The 7,308-nt window shown below is 40.4% G+C and overlaps 1 long non-coding RNA gene across 1 annotated transcript in view; it reads right to left on the bottom strand.

Annotated features, from left to right (window-relative positions):
- The window catches only part of LOC110307586, a 26,353-nt gene that overhangs the window by 2,287 nt on the left and 16,758 nt on the right, over positions 1 to 7,308 (bottom strand). The window lies entirely within an intron of this gene.

The raw sequence follows: 7,308 nt of genomic DNA, 5'->3' as shown, positions 1-7,308 counted from the left end.
AAAAAAAAAAAAAAAAAAAAAAAAAAAAAAAAAAAAAAAAAAAAAAAGAATCAAGAAACAGATCAACACCGGGGATAGCTGCCACTGAGAAGACCCAGCAAGGGGCTGGAGAGAAGGCTCAGCGGTTAAGAGCTCTAACTGCTCTTCCAAAGGTTCTGAGTTCAAATCCCAGCAACCACATGGTGGCTCACAACCGTCTGTAATGGGATCTGATGCCCTCTTCTGGTGTGTCTGAAGACAGTTACAATGTACTTATATATAAGAAATAAATAAAAATCTTTGCGCCTGTGAGAGCAGGGCCAGAGTGAGAAGGAAAAAAAAGGAGAGAGAGAAAGAGATAGAAGACGCAACAAAATCACAAGTAAAACAGACTACATGATTTCTTCAAGAAACCCAGGCAGCGAAAATGAAAGTGTTCTAAAGACAGATACCAGTACCAGTTTCACAACAATATGAATATTTAATGCTGCTGAATTACACACTTAAAAGATGGCTAGGACTAGAAACTCCTCATATCCGTACTTAAAAACACAATTTTAGAAAGGTCTTTTAAAAAAAAATCAAGAGAAACTCAGGTTGACCCCTTCCCTCAACCTCAGAGGCAAAAATCTGTTAAATCAACAACAGTCAGAGACTTCAGGCTGCTCAAGGTGCTGAGAACAAATGACAGTTAAAAATGCTCATTCCTAACTATGACATTTATACTATTACCCTCTTCTAGAGCCCAGGGAATAGCCCAGAAAAGCTAGAGGACAGGAAGAAAGGCTGTGGCAGCCTTTGCACTCACAAACTCAACTCACAACAGCTGAGGTTACCTGCGCTAGGCCTGTACAAGACTGGCCTTGTCAACAGCCACTCACAAATGAAGGAAGGGCTTATGTGACCCTGCTCCTTCCTGCTGAGCTACCGATAGATTCTGGGTGACGGGGAGCCGTTTCTTCTGTTGTGTACCCATTGGTGAGCCCACCAGGCCCCAGTTGATGGTCACGTAGATGGGGATGGTTAAACTCAGGAGGTCACGAAACAAAACAAAAAGACATAGAAGTGTAAAAAGGACTTGGGTGTAGGAGTTGCTGAAGTGGGAGGGATGCGGGAGAAGGGATGTGGGAGAAGGGATGTGGGAGGAGGGATGCAGGAGGAGGGATGTGAGAGGAGGGATGTGGGAGGAGGGATGTGGGAGAAGGGATGCGGGAGGAGGGATGCGGGAGGAGGGATGTGGGAGGAGGGATGTGGAAGGAAGGATGCGGGAGGAGGGATGTGGGAGGAGGGATGTGGGAGGAGGGATGTGGGAGGAGGGATGTGGGAGGAGGGATGTGGGAGGAGGGATGTGGGAGAAGGGATGTGGGAAGAGGGATGCAGGAGGATGGATGTGGGAGGAGGGATGTGGAAGGAAGGATGGGGGAGGAGGGATGTGGGAGGAGGGATGTGGGAGGAGGGATGTGGGAGAAGGGATGTGGGAGAAGGGATGTGGGAGGAGGGATGTGGGAGAAGAGATGCAGGAGGAGGGCAGAGAATCACCAGCATATATTATATTACATGTATGAAGACATGAGATAACAAATTTAATTGATTTTTTTAAAGTGTGTAAACTTTGTAATGAAATAGCATGCATGAGACAAACACATAAACTAGCAATTGAATAAGACTTGAGGAGTATTTTTAAATGTCTCTTTAGAATAAATTAGGAAAAGGGTGAAAGGTGCTGAATTATACACTTAAAAATGGCTGGAACTGGTATCTTCCTTATATATAGACTTAAAAGCACAATTTTAGAAATGTCTTTTAGAAGTCAAGAGATAACTCAGGTTGACCCATTCTTTCAACCTCAGAGACAAAATCTGTTAAATCCGAACGGCAAAATAAGAAGACAGAGAAATATAAACAAACAAAAAACCCACCCAGCAGCTAAAATGACTCTACTCACATATTGTGTATCTGAAGAAGCTGTAATAAACATATATATATATATTTTAAAAACAATCAACATCTGCTAACTCAGACCTATAATTGAGATAAAGGTGAGAGCCCTCCTAAGGGGGACATTTTGTAATTCTGAGGCAAGCAAACATAGGACGCTGTTTAGCTTGTGACCCCATTTCATTTATTTATGGATTACCAACCCCCTTTTTAATAATACACTTGGCGGCCTCCTTCCTTCACCTGCATGAACTATGCATACCTCTCTCTCCAAACTAGCAAGTTCAGAAACCCCTAGGCCTCCTGGCTACACCACATTCAAGCAATAGAAGTTTCTCCACCCATGGTAACAACCAAATGCAGGCAGTTCCTTATCCAGGTATGAATAGCCAATCTAGCTTGGACTGGTTTTATGTGCATGCTCAGCAAAGCCAAACTGATTTTTTTTAATTAATCTGATAGTGAGAATGCTGCTTATCATTTTATGCCTATGCATAACCGGGCATGCATATAATTAAAATCAGATGCATTGTGGGAAAAGACATGCGTAGTAGGAAAAGTATGACCTAATCTATAAATCAAAATAGAGAACCACCAAACCGTGGCTCTTATTAAGCTGCACGTCTGTCCTATTGGTATCCTTTCCTTCCTTTAGACTGTAAGGAAATCAGGAGCCAGAGCATCGGCCCCTTGAACACTCACACTCACATTACATACACAGTGTTGATCTTGAGAGTGTACCCCTTCATAATATGTACTATTGCCTTGCTCCAAATAAAATTACCTTCTTTTGCAAATCTTTCTGCCCCTGTCTTTTCTTTCTTCCTTTTTTTTTTCTTTCCTCTTCCTCTCTTCTCTCTTCCTTCCTTCCTTCCTTCCTTCCTTCCCCTTTTCTTTTTCCCTTTCTTTTAAAATGTGCATTGGTTTTTACCTGAATGTGTCTGTGTGAGGGAATTGGATTCACTGGGATTGGAGTTACAGAAAGTTGTGAGCTGCTGTGTGGGTGCTGGGAATTGAACCCTGGTCCTCTGGAAGAACAACTAATGCATTAATGCATTCAACCATTTCTCTAGCCCCATGCTTTCTTATTTTCAATTCTTTGAAAAAGAAGCCAGGAATGGAGAAACACTTGGCCCAGACCCTGACCAGTGTGTGTGTGTGTGTGTAGAGAGAGAGAGAGAGAGAGAGAGAGAGAGAGAGAGAGAGAGAGAGTTTGGCTCTAACAATGACTAGGCATAACCAGCTAGAGTCAGGACACTAGAAATGTCCAATAATATTCCGTGTAATTCTGAAAACAAAGAGCTGTCATGGGTTACAAACAAATCATGACTGTCGTGTAGGTGAAGAACATGTTTATAATAACACAAACCTAGAGTCTAACTTGAGTTTATGCATAAAACCCAAAGTATTGCTGAAGGGTGTTGGATGCATTAAGTTTTCTAGGGATGCAGCTACCACATCAATGAATAGAAAGCTGACTGTTGTCTCACTCATAACTCAGAGTGGAAATAATATTTCTTATGGTGACACCAGTTCAGCTGTGGAATTTGAATCCCTGACACCACATTGTTTTGTGCTGGTAAACACTCTGCCTTCGTTATTGTCACATTCACTGTGATGCTAAGCATAAATGTAAGTAACAGATTCTATTGCATGTTTAATGTAAACCTCTGTCTTAGTCAGGGTTTCTATTCCTGCACAAACATCATGACCAAGAAGCAAATTGGGGAGGAAAGGGTTTATTCAGCTTACACTTCCATACTGCTGTTCATCACCAAAGGAAGTCAGGACTGGAACTCAANCAGGTCAGNAAGNAGGAGCTGATGCAGAGGCCATGGAGGGATGTTCTTTACTGGCTTNCTTCCNCTGGCTTGCTCAGCCTGCTCTCTTATAGAACCCAAGACTACCAGCCCAGNGATGGTCCCACCCACAAGGGGCCTTTCCCCCTTGATCACTAATTGAGAAAATGCCTTACAGCTGGATCTCATGGAGGTATTTCCTCAACTGAAGCTCTTTTCTCTGTGATAACTCCAGCTGTGTCAAGTTGACACAAAACTAGGCAGTACAACCTCTTTCCCTACTTTCTCCTTGAACCTAGTATACTGCCCTTTAAAAGTATATGTGAGGTTAGATTACACTTCTATTTGTTTTACTTTACAGAAAGAGTATTTTTGAGAGAAAATACTTGCAATAAAAGTGTTGAGACTGCAAACATGCATGTACACCTAGCTAAGATGTCTTGGAGTTCATAGCCGCTGGGGTTTTCCTAAACACTGGGACAATCTATATGTTCTACTTCATACTAGAGATTACCCCTTGCTCTGGCCTTCTATATCCTTTTCCTGCTGGTCTCAAAGTGCAACTTTATCCAGACAAGTTAGAAATCTTGTCACCTCTTCCAAGAAATGTGCAGGGTCCAGGAGGGATGGCTCAGCAGTTAAGCACACTGGTCCCTCTTCCAGAGGGCTTAGACTTGATTCCTACCATCCATCAGGTAGCTCACAACCATTCCTAGCTCCAGGGGATCCAATGCCCTCTAGAGCAACCTCCACAACTTCCCATGGACATTCATGTGGTACACAGCCATACAGTAGGCCAAACACTTATACACATAAGAATAAATGCATAAATCCTGTTTTTAAAGAAGAAAGGTAGAGCATCTTGGCTGGGGAGGAAGGAGTTCTAATGCTTGAAACTCTTGGAAGGAAGAGTCAAGGACAGACAGGGCAGATACTAGCACAGCGTGTAGCCTGCAGAAATATGAAGAAGAGGGCAATGATCAGTCAAAACAAGACAGTCTATAATACCCTTCCTATCCCCAACAGTTGCTTCTAAATTAAGGAAAAGGTTTAAAAGATGAATGCAAAAGATTCATTGCACACAGTAAAACAGGAAGTTGGACTTAACTACAGTTGCACTTATTTACAAGGCGGATCAATCCCTAAATCATTCTGGAGAGCAGATAACATTTTTATGCCCCCCTGAGAGGCATTGAAAAGTCATTAAAGCAAAGGAACCCCATTAAGAAATGTGGTCCCTGTCCTTGGCGAAAATGGAGTGGCTCAACTCACAGATAATTTCCATACTTCTCTGTAATAGCCATGCTAATTTTCTTTAGTATTGCTTCCCTCCAGTATACACGTCCTTGTACCTTCAAATGAAAAAGAAAAATCATACATTAATTTCAGAGCACTTTATAAACAACCCTATTTCCATAATCGTCTTTTAACTATAAAGCATACCCGAATTTGACTTAAGAATCAAACTGTACCATGAAAAAAGCAACAGATAGTTAGGGAATTTAAGCTGTAACTGTCTCATTGCAGTGTGGTCTAGAACAGTTAAAAATGGGAAATGGGGCTGGAGGGTGGCTCGGTGGCTACAAGCACTTGTTAATCTTCCAAAAGACCTGAGTTCAGTTCTTAGCACTCACAACCCCTGTGACTCTGGCTCCAGGGAAACCTGATGCCCTCTTCTGGTCCCCACTGATGTATGTGTACATGTGGCAGATACACAGATGTACGCATCCACAGGAATGAAATATAAATCTTAAAAAAATTAGACAGGCAGTGGTGGCACATGCCTTTAATCTCAGCACTTGGGAGGCAGAGGCAGGTGGATTTCTGAGTTCGAGGACAGCCTGGTCTACAGAGTGAGTTCCAGGGCAATACAGAGAAACCCTGTCTCAAAAAAAAACAAACAAACAAACAAAAAAAAAAAACAAAATGGAAACAATTGGAAACAGCTTGAATATTCTACAACAGGAACACAGTTCAAGAGAATACACTGAATCTGTAAATAGAAATCTTCAATGTCCAGACTGATCCTCTAGAGCCATTATTATTATTAGAAGATATATAGTATATACTTCATTATGAAAATATTACCCAACTTATTATACTTGATATTAGCCAAAAGGCTACAAATTGAAACACTACCCAACTTATTAGAGAATATATATATGTATGTGTGTGTGTGTGTGTGTGTATACAGACACTAGATAATAAATGTTATAGTTAGCTTTCTTAAAGTCTAACCAAATTTTCTAACTTTTCTACCCCTCCCCACCCCTTTAAAGAATTTTTGGTTGATCCTGTTCAGCCAGAAGTTATGAAGAATCATCAGCCCAACACCCTAGGTTTATTTATAAATTATAGAAACATCATTTTAAGGAATAATTTGGGAATGGTCATAATTTGAACAGGGAGGAAATAGGTAGAATTTATTGTATAGCCATAATCGTAATTGGTAGAAATTTTTATAATTGATACAAAGTTGAGGTTATAATTTTTACATTGGTACAAAATTTATTTTGATACAGATTTAAAGTTTTCATTGGTATACATTTCTTATATTGATATAAAATTCGAGAATACTATTACTCTTAGGCATTGTGTGTATGCAACTCATTTAAGAATACAAAGCTTAGATCCTGTCCTTCTAATAACTGCTAGTACAAACTGTTTTTAGATGATTAAACAACATGAGTTAAGGGCCAGCTAGCAAACTCATAGTTATGTTAGATTTTGATTTAATTATAAAAGGATCTTTTGAATATATTTCAGTGAGAAGTAGTTAAGAGTAGTCAAGTTTTAACAGTTCAGATTACCAGATAGATAAATAGATAGATAGATAGAGTCTTCAAAAACATCACAAATCCACAGAGTGTGACATTTAATGTTATTTAATCATTGACAATGAAACATATCTCTTCCTGGCAGCACCCCCTTCTTGGTGCCAAGAAGATATTGAGCATCTTCACCTCCAGGTGAGGTTGCTTATCATGGCAATGTAGCCACAGGGCAGAAATTGCCTATTTCATCTCCAGACAAAATACTGTCCAGGAAAAGGACACATTCCACAGAAGAGTCGACTGCTGACTCTGCCAATACAGGGTAAGTAGTCCTTAAGGGGGGCGTGGGGGTGTCTGTCAGATGATCCTGGGCTAGAAGGCTAAAGACTGATGCTCTAATGTTTTAAGGAACTGTCCAGGTAGTCAGCTGTCTCTACAATTGTTTAAGTTTGAGAAGCTACGGTTGTTGCTTCCTATACCCAAGTGAAATTGGACTGTGTGTCTATGTCTCTGTGTCTTTTATCCAAGGATTCAAGAAAGTTAGGAGGGGGCTGGTAGCACAGCCACTTCCCAGAGCAAAGGTGGGTAAAGCATAAAATTACACACAACATATGTATACCAAAATGTTTCATATCAATGTAAAATTATTTTGGTAACAATTTTGAAATGGGGCTTGTCTGTGTTATTCTAATTTTATGCAGATATATCATCTTACAATGGGAACAATAGCCTTTACTAAAATTAAAATCATGTTGGATTCCTATCCATAAGTATCATTTTCTCTGTGTTTTTCTTTTCTTTCCTTCTTTTTTTTTTTT

This window comes from Mus caroli, chromosome 13, assembly GCF_900094665.2.
Source record: "Mus caroli chromosome 13, CAROLI_EIJ_v1.1, whole genome shotgun sequence".
NCBI classification, from domain to species: Eukaryota; Metazoa; Chordata; class Mammalia; order Rodentia; family Muridae; genus Mus; species Mus caroli.
Note: the sequence above shows the minus strand (reverse complement) of the source record. Positions and strands in the feature narration are given on the sequence as shown.